Genomic DNA, 17,379 nt, shown 5'->3' with positions numbered 1-17,379 from the left:
ACCACCTCTACGGTTTTCATTTTTTTGCACTATAAACAAACAAAGACAGACACTTTTAAAAAAAAATATATATATTTTTTTTACTTTCTGCTATAATACATATGCAAAAAAATGTATTGATCAGTTTAGGCCAATATATATTCTTCGACATATTTTTGGTAAAAAAAAAAATCACAATAGGCGTATACTGATTGGTTTGCGCAAAAGTTATCACGCCTACAAACTACGGGTTAGATTTATGCCCTGTACACACGGTCGGACATTGATCGGACATTCCGACAACAAAATCCTAGGATTTTTTCAGACGGATGTTGGCTCAAACTTGTCTTGCATACACACGGTGGCACAAAGTTGTCAGAAAATCTGATCGTTCTAAACACGGTGACGTAAAACACGTACGTCGGGACTATAAACAGGGCAGGAGCCAATAGCTTTTGTATCCTAATTTATTCTGAGCATGCGTGGCACTTTGTGCGTCGGATTTGTGTACACACGATCGGAATTTAACCGATCGGATTTTGTTGTTGGAAAAATTTATAGCCTGCTCTCAAACTTTGTGTGTGTCGGAAATTCCGACGGAAAAAGTCTGATGGAGCCCACACACGGTCGGAATTTCCGACAACACAATCCGATCACACTTTTTCCGTCGGAAAATCCGACCTTGTGTACAGGGCATTATTGTTTTTTATTGTTTTTACTGGTAATGTGAAGGAATGTGATGTAGATAATAATAATAGTAATCTGAAAATGTCTATTTTCTTATGTGCATACATATTTTTCTCCTTACTCATTATATAAGTATACAGATTTGCTCTGTTCCTATATTTTCTCAAAATGGCGTGTACCCCCTACCTCCCACACACAGAAGAACGCGGAACTGGAGATAAGAACAAAGAGAGCCAAACCTCGTTATGAAAATTATCCATCTTCTTTTCTATCTTAACCAATGAGATGTACCTATTAGACTGACATAGCAATGACGTATTTGTGTGTATAAAACATTAACACCGCCTTGAATAAATTAGAAGTGTAACAGTAACGAAACTGAGCGTGTCTCAGTGTGTTTACTTTTATATGCATGCATATCAACACTTTTCAAATTAGAGACAGCAGCAGATAACCTTGAGCTCGATTGGAGCTCTTAATCATTTCCATAACAGTTGGTGCCGAAACCCGGGACCTCAGGCTACGGTCGAAGTTATACCGCGACAAGCATTCGGGCGTTAACTGATTAATGAGAGTGGGGTTTGCGCAGCCCTAACAGTACCGGTGAGTTGATTTATATTCTTACCACTGTACGACTCTCTTATCTTTCGGTTGACGGCTGGATTCTGTCGGTATGCTGAGACTGTTTTAGAGGCAGGTATTTCCTCGCCTGAGGTTGTTTTAACGAACCTGCCAATGGGTTTCTGCTGACTGTATTCTTTGTTCACTGTCTGCCATTCTTTGGGCTACGAAACTCAGCAGTCTAAGGGTGCTACATGTGTGAATGGGTAGTCTCATCTCCAGATGAGCTTTTGGCCTCTGGCATGAGATTGTTTCCCGTGTAGCAAACGTTGTAGACTTGTTACTCTAGGTTCGACGAACCTTTGAGGGGAATTTCAGCTGCTGGCTTTGCAGCCTGAAGTGCTACATGTGTGAATGGGTAGTCTCATCTCCAGATGAGCTTTCGGCCTCTGAGATGAGATTGTTTCCCTTGTGGCAAACGTCTATAAACGTGTTTATTTTGCAGGGTGGTCTGCCCTTGTGGTCATTTTAGCCTGCTGAAATTTTGCAGTTCGAAGAGTGGCAGGTGTAATGTCCTGTCGTGATTGTATTTGTGGTTTATTGTTTGATATACACGAGAGGGGGAGGGGGGCTGCCCGGGGGATCTGTTGGGTCGCGGGCCGTTGCTCCTCACTACCCCTGATGTGTTTGTTCTTGTTCTGAGATTAACTGTACATTAGTCTTATGTGCCCACACCGAAGGAATTTGCTGATAAGAACGCTGAGAAAAATATTAACTCCTTGGTTGTATGTATTCCCCTCTCAAGCCGTTAGCCGAGAAACAGAAAGTGATATTGTAATGAAAGTGATATTGTAAAGAAGGAGAGAAGAAGATGTTGAAATAGTTAACAAAGTTGAAAGAAGTGACGAAAGTTATGTTGCAGAAGAAACAGGGAGAAAAATCCTGTGTGATAAAGAAAATTGGATAAAGGAAGTTAAGAAAGATGGCGATTGTATTATGTATGTTTATCACAAAACTGATAATATGTTGGAACCTGAAACAAAGGAGGGGAGGGACAGCACTGCCCTCCGTCTAACAACCACTCCTTTCTCACTACCCAAGCACAACCCACTGTGACAACTCAGCCCGGCGGCCATCTTAGTGCACCCATGCCTTCACTTTCTACCCAGTCCAGTGCACTTCCTGCCGGCGGCCATCTTGGTACACCCAGTAAGCTTAAACAGCCTGTACCCAGCCCTCCCTGTTTTAGACCAAGATGGTTCATACCACACACCTGTCTTCCCCAATACGGGAGCATCACATTCCCAGGCCGGATATGTTAATGATGAAGAAGCATCTGAGTGGGAAGCCCGACAGCAGGCAGCAAGGCCACCCACTGATTTAACCCCCAATCCGGCTCCAGACTCTCAGTTCCGAGAGGATCTCAAACACATGCTGGCAACCGTAAAGAACAGTGCCTCTTGTCAGCCCCCGCCCCAACAACAGTCTCGGTTACCAGAAGGGGCACCAGTGATGTATGTCGCTTTTACTCTATCACAAGCAGCGGCCTTAGTGACAAGTCTGCCTGACCCAGAGAAGCAGCCAATTCCCTTCTACCACAGGATAGTGCAAATACAAGAAACTTACTCAGCTGCCTGGAGAGACTTGATCAGCCTATGCCAAATCAAAGCAGGATATGTCTTTTGGCCAGTCATGCAGATGGCCTTCAATGATGCCTGCCTGACAAGTGCCACTTCCTACACCTCAGGCGTGGAGTTCTGTGCACAACTCCACGACTGGGCAAAGGAGAAGTTGACGGATCAGAAGACCACAATCCAAGATATTACCCAAGATAAAGGGGAGTCTGTGAAGAAGTATCATGCTAGACTCATAAAGGCACACACACACATGTTATCAACTGCTTTTGTTTCAGGGCTCAGAGAGGATATCAGAAAAGGCCTGATGGTGGCCCGCCCTGAATACTATTCAATGAAAATGTCTGATTTATTGTTGGTGGCCAGAGGTATAGAAAATCAAAAAGGTAAAAAACCAACGCCCCTCATGGTAACCCATGACGAAGATCCCACCTACACTAGTCCACCACCACTGCCCAATACCAGGGAAAGGATCACCTGTTACAACTGTGGGAAACGGGGTCACTTCAAAAAAGAATGCAGAGCCCCAAGATGTCCCAGACGAAAAACCTACCACTTTCCTCATTGACAGGGGTGCAGCCAAAAGTGTGTTGAGAGCGGTGAACCTGCCTAATAATTCTTTCCTTTCCACTTCCTGATTTGCTTGCCAGATTTGTGGTGTCCTCTACATGTCCCTTGAATCTACTAGGAGCTGATGTGTTGTCCAGACTACAGGCCTCAATCAGGACACGCCTGAAGGGGGGTGAAGTTACATACTCCCCTATCTTTAGAAGACTCATCTGCTTTGTGTTCTCTGCCTCTCCTGATGACACTTAATGAAGAAAAAAACTTCAAGTTCAATACTGCAGGAAGTACTTGACAGAATCCCTGCGTGCCTATGGTCCACAGGACCGGAAGACAACGGTCACTTAAAAGGTGCCACCAGTTTCAGTCAAGCTAAAAGAGGGCGCTTCATTGCCCCGGAAACCACAATAACCCCAAGAAGAGAATCCTAAAAAGAGAACCAGGTACCTACTGTGGATGCCTTTGACTGCAAAGTACCTCACAGAGGTGGACCTTACAAACGTTTTCTTCAGTGTCCACCCTCACCCCTCCTGCTGGTACCTTTTCGCATTCATCCACGGAAAGAAACGGCAACATACCTAAACCGTTGTGCCACAAGGGGCACAGAACTTTCCAAGCCAGTTTGCAAAAGCTATGGCTATCATCCTTGACACATGACAAGAGGAACACCCGGAAGTGATTCTCTTCCAACATGTTGATGACCTTCTCCTTTGTGTAGCTGACTTACCCCCTGTTGAAGTCACCTCAGAAAGCCTGTTGTGCTATCTTGCCAACCAGGGCTGCAGAGCCTCAAAGCCCAAATTGCAGTGGTGCTCAACACCTGTCATTTTCCTTGGACTAATTTCCTAGTGCAGAGCATGGATTCCAGAAGCCTTCCTACTGATGCTCTGCAATCAGACCCTTCCAGATGTCTCCTGAAGAAATATCTAAAGTTTGAAACCCTTGAGTGCGCCACCCCCGGCGCTAGGGCTCCCAGCCTACGACAAAACGCTCAAGCTCTTTGTATCCGAACGTCTGGGACATGCTGCAGGTGTACTCACCCAATCACACGGCATCAGCCTACGCCCCATAGGATATTATTCCTGTCGGCTGGATGCGGTAGCAAGAGGAGGCCTATTGTGTCTGCGAGCTGGATTTGCTACACAAGACTTGCTTGACAAAACTTTGAACTTGGTCCTCGGACACTGCCTCGTTCTGCTTGTTCCCCATGACGTTGTTGCCATATTCAACCAAGATCCAGCCGAAACACTTGTCCACTACCAGACACTTGAGACTCCTGTGTTCCCTCCTACTGGACAGCATTACTCTATTAAGTTGTCAAACACTGAACCCTACCACCCTTCTTCCACTTCTCGAGGGGGGAAAGGAGGAGGAGGAGTAGAGTCTTGACTTGTTACCCCCGTGACCGCACAGGACACGCGGTCACCACTGAAAACACTGTTCTACAAGCTGAAGCCTTAACACCGGTGATGTCTACACAGGAGGCAGAGCTATAAGCACTTACTACAGCACGTAAATGGGCAGAGGGAAAAAGAGCCAACATTCATGGACTCAAGATATGCTTTCAGCATTGCCCATGATTATGGTGTTATCTAGGACAGAGGATTCCTGATGGCTGCAGGAACACCTGTGAAAACTTGATTGATGCCTTGCTTCTCCCAACCCAAGTGACTATTCTGAGTAAAAGCACACGACAAAATGAACTCAAAAGAAGCTTAAGGCAATCATCAAGCCAATACAGCTGCCAAACAGACAGCTGGTGGTCCGCGGGAAGTGGACAGCAGGGTGGTAGAAGAAGACCACCCCGTGCTTACCTTACAGACTTTCCCAGTGGACAGAGTTTATCTAAAAGAACTACAGGAAACAGCAAGTCCGGATAAGAAGGAAAGCTGGAAACGGAGAGGAACAACTCTCAGAAATGGACTATTCGAGTGCAACAAGAAGCCTTGTCTACCCAGGAGTATGTACCCAGCCGTGGTGCAATGGGCACATGGAGCTGCCCACTTGACAAAGACTTTTATGAACTCTCTTATCAACAAGTGTTGCACCAAGAGTTACTCCACTGACCGACAGCTTCTGCAGATCATGCATTATCTGCACCAAATGTAACCCAGAATGCACAGAAGAAGCACCTGGCAAAAGCCCTATACCCCATTCCAGAGGATGCAAATTGATCATTCTCAAGTGCCAAGAAGTGGCAGATTCGAATACGCCCTAGTGGAAGTGGTCATGACTGCCAGGACCACAGCTAAGAAATTACTGAGTGAGATAGTATGTAGATTTGGGGTCCCAGAGGTGATATTGAGAGATCAGGGACCAGCCCTAACAACAACCCTTACTAAAGAGATTTGGGCAGCACTGGGGGTTCAGTTGGCACTACACATCCCATACCACCCTCGAAGTAGCGGGAAGGTAGAAAGGATGAATGGGACACTAAAAACAGGATGTTAAAGATGGCCCAATAGACTAACATGAGTTGGCCCATTGCCCTGTTCAGTGTCAGACACACCCCCAGGGGAAACATGCCCTATCCCCTTATGAAATTTTGTTTGGTTCAGCTCCCAGACTTGGTTGTTACTTTCCACAACAGTTACAGTTACAGTCTGATGTGTTGACTAATTATGTAACCACATTATCACGAGAATTAACCTGAATGCACGTCCAGGTGTTTTCTTCCATTCCAGATCCTGAATTAGATACAGGAACACACCAACTACTGTCTGGAGATCCTTGAGCCAAGTTATGATGGTCCATTCCAAGTTTTGCTGACCACAGCCACCTCAGTCAAGTTGGCCAGGAAGAACACCTGAATGCACGCTTATCACTACAGGAGAGCGTGTTTTCGGGTGCTGCATATCCTTTTTCTGTTTGATCTAGGGGGGAGGGGCCCAGGAGGTGGCCATCACAAAAATGATAACATAATTACGTTTTGGTGTAACTCTTCAGGTACACATGTGACCACCTTTACCTTAGATTACTGTGACATAGTACCTTGTCCGTTTGACCCTTCATGGTGATGCCATTGGTACAGTGATATCCCTGACGGTAAGGACATATATGTATGCCACACAGACAGTTACTGGGGACAGAGTTGTGGTTTCTGTGGGGGCCAGTGGGTTGGAACACAGGGCCAAAATGGGCGACCACAGAGTGCATTAGACAAAAAAGATGAAAATAGAAAGCCCCCATATCCTAACCAAAGATATCCCTGATACATACACTGACCCAGCACACAGTCAGAGGAGGAAGCGAGCAGCTCTCTCCGGAAGCTTTGATCCTCATGTATACATACATGTCATAGGGGTTACAAGGGGGGTCCCTGATGAGTTTAAAGCCAGGGATCTGGTAAAAGCTGGTTTTGAGTCTTTGGTCCCCATAACAACTGTCAGCAAGAATGTAGATTGGATTAACTACATGTCATGGTTATGCAATAGAGTTTGTCGATCAGCATACCTGTCTCCATGTGTTCATCTCTAGAGACCAGCTGACCCTCACCTGACTGCTTTTGTAACCTCCCCTCTAAGCATGACCCCACCCCAGGCCCTATCAGGGAACCCTATATTAACCTGTGCACTGCAAGCCAGCAGTGCTGATCAACCACTGTGTGTTAGCCTATGTGTGTACTTGCTATGTTTCCTACATCTGATTTCTGTTACCGACTTTGGCCTGTTCCCGGCCATCCCTGTTTGCCTGTGACCCTGATGTTCCAGCCAGCTCCCTCCTTCCTCTGCTCCTGTAGTCTACCGTGAGCGTGAGCTGTGAGACCCTGGGGGCCGCGACCTGGAGCCAGACTGCAGCGCAGTCCATCCTCACCACTAGAGGCTCTGGTGAACACCTGCTGGCTCTTAGACTCCGCGCCCTGGGGAATCTATGCTCTAGCTCCCAGTGGGATCTGTGTCAGTGATCCAGTAGACCTGCTTCCTGAACCTCCCAAGGTACAATCCGCAGCAGTCACCCGTAGGGTCCACTACCTTGCAGTGCACTCCTGATCCCAACGGTGTGCATCTGTCACCCAGCCTCTAGGTGACCTGACACTACACATATTATAACCAACAGAGATTTGTAAATTACTCTAAAGATGCCCTCCAGGGAATTTCTGATCAGTTAGCCCCCACTTCCTACATGACATTCCAGGACCGGAATGTCATGTAGGAAAGGAGGTGTTTTGTAAAATCTGGGAAAGGAGGTGTTTTGTAAAATCATAGGAAAAAACGGGAACCTGTTGTACATCCATTCCTGATAATACTGGCCCAAATGGTAAGGTTACTTTAGCTATAAAGAAATTAGAAGATCTGTCACTAGAGTTGAAGAAGAACTCAGGTATCACAGACCCATGGGACCAATATTTTAGCTGGATGAGTGGGTGGCAGAAGGTGCTCGCCCAGATACGGGTAACGGTATTAATAATCCTGGTCCTTTTAGCCCTGATTATATGCTGTATTCTACCTTTTGTAAAAAAGTTAATGAGCAAGGCTGTAGACAATAGCACACCTACATTTCTCCACCAAGAAGAAGAGGACCTCCTTATGATGGAAGATGACAAACCCTTCACTCCTCTACAATCACTCCCTGTCCATAATCTCACAATCCTATAGGGTTATAGGGATAGATAGCGCCTGACTGCACCTCTCCAGCTGTATCGAGGAGGGAAGTGAACAGTTGCTGCCCAATTCTATATACAGCCTAAAAGAGTTGCTGAGGAGAAGGGCCAGGCTAAAAAGTAGGACCTTTAGTATTAGGGACAGAAAAGAGAAAATAGTCATTTTAGGGGGGATTGTGAAGGAATGTGATGTAGATAATAATAATAGTAATCTGAAAATGTCTATTTTCTTATGTGCATACATATTTTTCTCCTTACTCATTATATAAGTATACAGATTTGCTCTGTTCCTATATTTTCTCAAAATGGCGTGTACCCCCTACCTCCCACACACAGAAGAACGCGGAACTGGAGATAAGAACAAAGAGAGCCAAACCTCGTTATGAAAATTATCCATCTTCTTTTCTATCTTAACCAATGAGATGTACCTATTAGACTGACATAGCAATGACGTATTTGTGTGTATAAAACATTAACACCGCCTTGAATAAATTAGAAGTGTAACAGTAACGAAACTGAGCGTGTCTCAGTGTGTTTACTTTTATATGCATGCATATCAACACTTTTCAAATTAGAGACAGCAGCAGATAACCTTGAGCTCGATTGGAGCTCTTAATCATTTCCATAACAGTAATGGCGTCGATCTGCGATTTTTAGCATGACTGCGACATTGCAACGGGCAAATCTGACCCCAAATGACACTTTTTGGGGACCAGTGACATTATTACATTGATCAGTGCTATAAAAATGCACTGATCATTGTAAAAATTACACTGCCAGGGAAGGGGTTAACACTAGGGGGCGATCAAGGTGTTAAGTGTGTTCCCTAGGTGTGTTCTAACTGTAGGGAGGATGGGCTGCCAGGAATATGACAGAGATCAATGTTCCTGATCACTGGGAACAGTAGATCTCTGTCATGTCATCTGGCAGAATGGGGAATCGCCTTGTTTACATAGGCAGTTCCCGGTTCTGCCTCTCCTCGCCGCTATCCTCCTTGCACGGACTGACGTACAGGTACGTCAGTTCGCGCAGGAGAGCTGACCTGCCGCAGTATATCTGCGTGAGCTGGTCGGCTAATGGTTAAGCACTCATTTATCTTGAGCAATCACTAGAGGTTTTCAACTACAGTGCCTTGAAAAAGTATTCATACCCCTTGACATTTTCCACATTTTGTCATGTTACAACCAAAAACTTAAATGTATTTTATTGGGATTTTATGTCATAGACCAGCACAAAGTGGCATATAATTGTGAAGTGGAAGGAAAATGATTTTCAATTTTTTTTACAAATAAATATCTGAAAATTGTGGCATGCATTTGTATTGTAAAATTGAGTGGAACCAATTGCCTTCAGAAGTCACCTAATTATTAAATAGAGTCTACCCGTGTGTAATTTAATCTCAGTATAAATACAGCTGTTCTGTGATGCCCTCAGAGGTTTATTAGAGAACCTTAGTGAACAAACAGCATCATGAAGGCCAAAGAACACACCAGACAGGTCAGGGATAAAGTTGTGGAGAAGTTTAAAGCAGGGTTAGGTTATAAAAAAATATCCCAAGCTTTGAACATCTCACAGAGCACTGTTCAATCCATCATCCGAAAATGGAAAGAGTATGACACAACTGCAAACCTACCAAGACATGCCCGTCCACCTAAACTGACAGGCCGGACAAGGAGAGCATTAATCAGAGAAGCAGCCAAGAGGCCCATGGTAACTCTGGAGGAGCTGCAGAGAACCACAGCTCAGGTGGGAGAATCTGTCCACAGGACAACTATTAGTATGCACTCCACAAATCTGGCCTTTATGGAAGAGTGGCAAGAAGAAAGCCATTGTTGACAGAATGCCATAAGAAGTCCAGTTTGTAGTTTGTGAGAAGTCATGTGGGGGACACAGCAAACATGTGGAAGAAGGTGCTCTGGTCAGATGAGACCAAAATTTAACTTTGTGGCCTTTATATTGTAAATCGCTGCGTAAACTGTTGGCGCTATATAAATCCTGTATAACAATAATAAAAATGAAACGCTATGTGTGGCGGAAAACTAACACTGCACATCAACCTGAACACACCATCCCACCATGAAACATGGTGGGGCAGCATCATGTTGCGGGGACACTTTTCTTCCGCAGGGACAGGGAAGCTGGTCAGAGTTAATGGAAAGATGGATGGAGCCAGATATAGGGCATTCTTAGAAGAAAACCTTTAGCATCTGCAAAAGACTTGAGACTGGGGTGGAGGTTCACCTTCCAACGGGACAACAACCCTAAACACACAGCCAGAGCTACAATGGAATAATGGTTTAGATCAAAGCATATTCATGTATTAGAATGGCCTGGTCAAAGTCCAGACCTAAATCCAATTGAGAATCTGTGGCAAGACTTGTAAATTGCTGTTCACAGACGCTCTATATCCAAACTGACAAAGCTTGCGCTATTTTGCAAAGAAGAATGGGCAAAAATCTCACTCTCTAGATGTACAAAGTTGGTAGAAACATCCCCTAAAAGACTTGCAGCTGTAATTGCAGCGAAAGGTGGTTCTACAAGGTATTAAGGGGGGCTGAATACAAATGCACGCCACACTTTTCACATATTGATTTGTAAAAAAATTGGAAAACCATTTATCATTTTCCTTCCACTTCACAATTATGTGCCGCATTGTGTTGGTCTATCACATAAAATCTCAATAAAATACATTTATGTTGTTGGTTGTAACATGACAAAATGTCAAAAATGTCAAGGGGTATGAATACTTTTTCAAGGCATTGTATGTTATTACTTCCCCTGAAATCAGTTGGTCAGAAATGCCTGATGGTGCCTATAGACATGTGATTGGCTGGCCATACATTATACAATCTCCCTTTGGATTTACCAAAATCATATAATATGAGGTCAACCCTAAACACTTTTAGCCCGGGTTCACACCACGACGGGCTGCGGATCGCACAGGAGCGCTGTGCGTCCCTGTTCACCGTTTCAGGGGCGAATCAGGGCCGATTCTATGCCTGAATTCGGCCCTGAAACGCAGCCAAAGACGCACAGCGTTTTTGTGCAGTGCGCACCGCAGCCGCCCCGGAGATATGTGAACTGGCTCCATAGGGAGCCAGTCACATTCTCCTGCTATGCGAATTAGAGGTGCGAAAACGCACCTCTAATTAGCATAGGTGTGAACCCGGGCTCAAGTTGTATGCACTCAGGCAGGCCCTTGCACTACCTAGTAAAGGAAATTGAATAAAAAAAAATGTATAATGTACAGCCAGTCATTGTCACCCAGTCCAGTTAAAATAGGTAAGATTGGGATACAACCATCTATGCAGCCAGCTTAAGGAAGCCAAAAAATATAATATGACTATTGTTGATCAGTGGGTCTAGGATTACAGTATATGACAACACCCCAGATGATTGCTCACATTGGCTGGGGTTGGATATTGATGGTCAGTCACTATTATTTCTCCAATGTAATGCATGACAACTATGCTAGGGTAACAAAAGGGCTTTTGCTTAATGATCACTTTAAGAAAGTAGTTGCTTAGTGAGTATATCAGGGCAACTTTTTCCAACAGACATCTTAGGTGCAGGGTGTAAACTTTTCAACCCCTACTTGCTTATAATGCAGAGGTAAGCCACCTTCTTGCAAGAGACCTGAATAGACAGATTGTCCATCAAGCACTGTTTAGTGAATGAGCACCAATTAATTATATGATTGTTTTAGATCTCAACACCTTCGTAAAGCATGCTTTACAGAATGGAAGAAAAAAGTAATGTTTATAAGTTCCATATTAACAATGAAGTTTGGTTCATACTGAACCTTACTGAGAAATATGTGGAAACTATGATTGCTGACCCTCACTTAGGCAAAGTAGTTACTGCCCTCAACCCTATTACAGTTATGGTAATTGAGAGAAACTGGTGCTCTGACCCAAAAATAAGTTAGGCCACCTGTAATTTAAATTATGGAGTATTGTTCCCAATTTAAAGATCCACCATACCTCTCTTTCTAATAACTTACAATGTATATTACCTCCTCTAATGCCCCGTACACACGATCGGAAATTCCGCCAGCAAAAGTCGGATGTGAGCTTTTGGTTGGAAAATGCAACCATGTGTATGCTCCATCGGACTTTTGAGAAGATTGAGAGCAGGTTCTCTATTTTTCGGTCGGAAAAAGTTCCTATCCAAGAATGCGATCGTCTGTATGCAATTCCGACGCGCAAAAAACCACTCATGCTCGGAAACAATTCAACATATGCTCGGAAGCATTGAACTTTATTTTCTCGGCTTGTCGTAGTGTTGTACGTCACCGCGTTCTTGACGGTCGAAAGTTCAGAGAACTTTTGTGTGACCGTGTGTATGCAAGCCAAGCTTGAGCGTAGGAATTTTGCGCGTTGGAATTGCTACAGCGATTGCATTTTTTATAGGAACTTTTTCTGACTGAAAAATTGAGAACATGCTCTCAATCTTTTGCTGGCTGGAATTCGGCCAGCAAAAGTCCGATGAAGCATACACACGGTCGCTTTTTCAGACCAAAAGCTCTCATCGGTCTTATGCTGGCTGAATTTCCGATCATGTGCACACAGCATAAGTCTCTCCTGTATACCATCACACTCCGCTGAGAATGCAGTATCATTTGAGCAATTTCTCCTCTCCTCGCACTCCTCCAGGAATAGCCTCAATTGTGTGAGCAGGATGATAGCTCACCACCTGCAGAATGAAATACATATATTTAGAGGGCAGGGACAGTTAACCCTTAGCACCACATCCCTATTAGATAGGAAAAAGAAAGAAGGGGGTTGGGGTAAGGTTACCCCTGGGACTTTTAAGGTGCTTATCAATATTAAATTGGATCAATGCAATAGATCAAAAAAGGAAAATAATAATGTATGCAAAATGCCAAACTGTCTAAAATTAATCTTTTAATTCAAAATCTTTAATAGTTACAAGTATCACCAAGACATCTAAAAACAAGCAAAATTTCTATCAATCTAAATTAGTCAATAGTGAATAGGATGTTTAAATAAACCACTTTATGGATACCACTCTCAACATGTTTCGCTCAACTCATGAGCTTCATCAGGAGTTTTTTGGTACAAGTGTGGCATACGAGCCCAATTAAGTTTGAAGAAAAATAGTAGACAACTAGATTGTAGGTATAAACAAAGTTAAGTGGTTCAAATTCACAGGTAAATTGGATGCGTCTCACCCGCCTAGAACCTCCCAAACCATTTTGGTCCACAGAGGGGCCAAAGTGTAGAGTAAGATAGCTGAAAGCTTTGGGTAGAATCAAGGAGTAATTGTTCAGGGCTGATATAGCCTTATAAACAAAATCAAAGAAGAGCTATGCTCAAGTATCTCCACTGGGTGGCACTCCAAACTAGCAACCCTTATATGTCAGACAAGGAGATCCATGTTCAGACAGCCCCAATAAGCTGAATGATGAGGTGGATGTGTACGGAGGGGGAGAAAAGCATACACCTCCCCTTGCAGCCTCAGAGCCACAGTGGCTCTGAGGCTGCAAGGGGAGGTGTATGCCTTTCTCCCCCTCCGTACACATCCACCTCATCATTCAGCTTATTGGGGCTGTCTGAACATGGATCTCCTTGTCTGACATATAAGGGTTGCTAGTTTGGAGTGCCACCCAGTGGAGATACTTGAGCATAGCTCTTCTTTGATTTTGTTTATAAGGCTATATCAGCCCTGAACAATTACTCCTTGATTCTACCCAAAGCTTTCAGCTATCTTACTCTACACTTTGGCCCCTCTGTGGACCAAAATGGTTTGGGAGGTTCTAGGCGGGTGAGACGCATCCAATTTACCTGTGAATTTGAACCACTTAACTTTGTTTATACCTACAATCTAGTTGTCTACTATTTTTCTTCAAACTTAATTGGGCTCGTATGCCACACTTGTACCAAAAAACTCCTGATGAAGCTCATGAGTTGAGCGAAACATGTTGAGAGTGGTATCCATAAAGTGGTTTATTTAAACATCCTATTCACTATTGACTAATTTAGATTGATAGAAATTTTGCTTGTTTTTAGATGTCTTGGTGATACTTGTAACTATTAAAGATTTTGAATTAAAAGATTAATTTTAGACAGTTTGGCATTTTGCATACATTATTATTTTCCTTTTTTGATCTATTGCATTGATCCAATTTAATATTGATAAGCAACTTAAAAGTCCCAGGGGTAACCTTACCCCAACCCCCTTCTTTCTTTTTCCCACCTGCAGAATGAAGTTTCAATAGATCTTCTGATATGTCATTGTTCCTATATCCCCTGAATCACTATCCTCTTTTAGTGTAATGTCAAGGTAATTGTTGGTCTTGACATTCTTAAGTGAAATTCAAGTCTAAATCGTTGTAGTTATCATATCATACAAACTTCTGTAGATATCCACCATCATCATTCCAGATGAGCAGGAGATTGTCAATAAACCTCCCATACCAATAAATGGAATCTTTAATGTTTTTTCAGGGAAAATTAACATCTCCTCCCACCAACCCATGTTAAGGCTTGACCAAGGAAGGGGTGAACTTTGCTCCCATGGAAGCCCCACATAATTGTAGGTAAAAGGCACCATCAAAAAGGAAAAAAATATGTTTAAAAAAAATCCTGTAGCTAAAAGCAGGGACTCTTGATGCTCACACTATACCTGTCAAAATTACGTTTAAGTGAAAGTAAAGCCAAATGATGTGGAATTGATGAGCACACAGCTTTTACATCAAGAGTGACCCAGACCATTTTAGTCTCCCAACTGTATCTCAAGATGGGGCTGTAGGTCCATATTTATCCATTCATCTTGACGTTCCAAGAGAGAACCCATTCCGGCTACAATGGGTCACCCATGGATCAGATCAGTCAATTACTGTCTTTGATGCATTATAAGTTGATGATCTGGAACAAGCATGGAGTCAACAAAGGCAGAATACCTAATTTTCATACATGTTTGTGTCAGTGGCGCAGACAGTTTGGAGCCTTTGGATTAGTGTTATAGCATTTTAAGGGGTTCAACTGTGGCATTTTATATATCTTTCAAAGTACAAGTTTACATCAGATCAGATCTAAAATGGTCACATTTGTTTTAAATGAAGTTTAAATGAATCTTAAGTTAAAGTATAACTAAATGCAAACCTTTTTTTTAGTTTTGGATAGAGTGGAGAGGTATTAGAACATCTGTCAATTACCGTATTTATCGGCGTATAACGCGCACAGGCGTATAACACGCACATTCATTTTAAGAGGGAAGTTTCAGGAAAAAAACTTACATTTTAAATAAGGAACTTGGAAGCAAAATAAGGGTCAGTGCCCATCTGCAGCCTCACCATTGCCATCAATGCAGCCTCATCAATGGCCATCTGCAGCCTCACAAGTGCCATCAATGCAGCCTCACCATTGCCATCAATGCAGCAGCCTCACCACTGCCTTCAATGCAGCAGCCTCACCACTGCCTTCAATGCAGCAGCCTCACCACTGCCTTCAATGCAGCAGCCTCACCATTGCCATCAGTGCAGTCTGATTGATGCCCATCTGCAGCCTAGAGGGGACAGGGAGGGGGTGGGACAAGCGCCGACAGATTACATACAGTGAGAATCTCCTTTTATAGACAGAATAGTGATCCAATGGTGGCCCAGGAAACGGGACTTCCTATTACAGAGGCCGTCAAGTAAACAGGAGATTCTCACTGTATGTAATCTGACAGCGCTCGTCCCGCCCCCCTCCCTGTCCCCTCTGAGGCAGCTAAAATTGAAGTATTGGCGTATAACACGCACATGCTATTTGCACCCGATTTTCATGGTGAAAAAGTGAGTGTTATACGCCAATAAATACAGTATTTTTGCTGTCTGTGTCCCCGTTAAAGAGATTTACCCTCTCTATTTGTCCTGTTTACCACTATCATTGAAATTGAAAGTAAAAGAAAATCCCAAATTTTGGATTGTCCCCAGAAAAATAATAGAGGGGAAATCTTCCAAATGGAGGCACCAGTTCCCTTAATTTTCAGGGTTTTCTTCCCACTTCCTGTTTGTCTATGGTACAGGAAGTAAAGGGAAATCTCCCCAATGGGACACAGATGGCGAAAAAAAATCTGACAGAGGTTATAATCCTCCCTTACTCTATCCAAAATGAAAAAAAAAGTTTTGCCTATAGTTCTACTTTAAAAGTACAATAAAGAAATAGTGACAGATTATCTCCCTAAAGCTGACAATGGAACCTTCTGACACCAGCATCAGACTTCAGGTTACAGAGAGTGGGAAGGTCTTGTGAGATACCACTTAAAATAGAAATATGGGTTTTGGCAGATTTATACTTACCTAGGTGGATGCAGCATCGGTCCAATGGCGCCTCTGCACTGAGAACAGATCGATTGAATACCACTGATCGCTCAGTTCTGACAGCTCCCCGAGCTCTGCCTCCTCCTCGCTCACTGGAGCGCTGGGCTGTGGAGGGGGTGGAAATGGCCGGCTCAGGCTCTCAGTGACTCGCTGAGAGCCTGAGCCGGGTGTCGGACCAAGCACCTGGCGGATCCCGACTTCCATTGTCGTGATGACGCGGCGCCTGGACCAACGTCTGTGACGTCAGCAGGGAGCGGGCTTCCGTCTCTGCTGAAAACGGGTCAAAGGAGTGCAAAACGAATTGCACTCCTGTGATCCATAGAAGTACAGCCAAACAAGCTTTGGCTGTACTTCTCCTTTAATGCTAGTTTGTGAGCAAGGAAGAAAAAAGTGAGCTTTTTGGAATATTTATTGCTTTGCTTTTAGTATTATAGTTCATTCAGAGCTTCTTGAACCGGAATTTTTTTGAACCTACGTATACAGTATGTATGCACCAAGTTCTGTTAACAAACAACATTTTCTCCACTATATTTATGGTAGATCGATGGGACAAAAGTTGTCTGTACACTGATAGTATACAGTGTGGATGAATGAATCTCCTGCTTTGAATATTGTCTTTCCACAGACGGCCCCGGCTGGGTCCTTCCTCCTGGGTCCTTTTTTTCAGTTGAGGCATATCAGGCAGGTGGCATCAGGAACCAGCAAAATTCATGTATGGCCAGCTTAACAGTGCGCACAATAAAGATATGGGGTTTTTTTTGTACTTTCTTTTAAGATCACAGATGTTCTTAGTCTAAAAAGTGAGAATTAATACAGACACCGCATCTATGGACTGGTAAGCTGCATTATGTGACATTTTGTGTTTTTGGGTTTAAACTTGCTTTAAAAAGACATTCCTAAACCTGTGTGCAGTTCTGAAGAAAAGAAAATCAATTCACATTTAATTGTCGCTTCAGGACTTTGTAAGTCTCACCCAGATCATTACTTCCCCATTTTGTTTGTTAATAGAACTGAGTACATACAATTAA

The sequence above is a fragment of the Aquarana catesbeiana genome, linkage group LG03, assembly GCF_042186555.1.
Source record: "Aquarana catesbeiana isolate 2022-GZ linkage group LG03, ASM4218655v1, whole genome shotgun sequence".
NCBI lineage: Eukaryota > Metazoa > Chordata > Amphibia > Anura > Ranidae > Aquarana > Aquarana catesbeiana.
Note: the sequence above shows the minus strand (reverse complement) of the source record.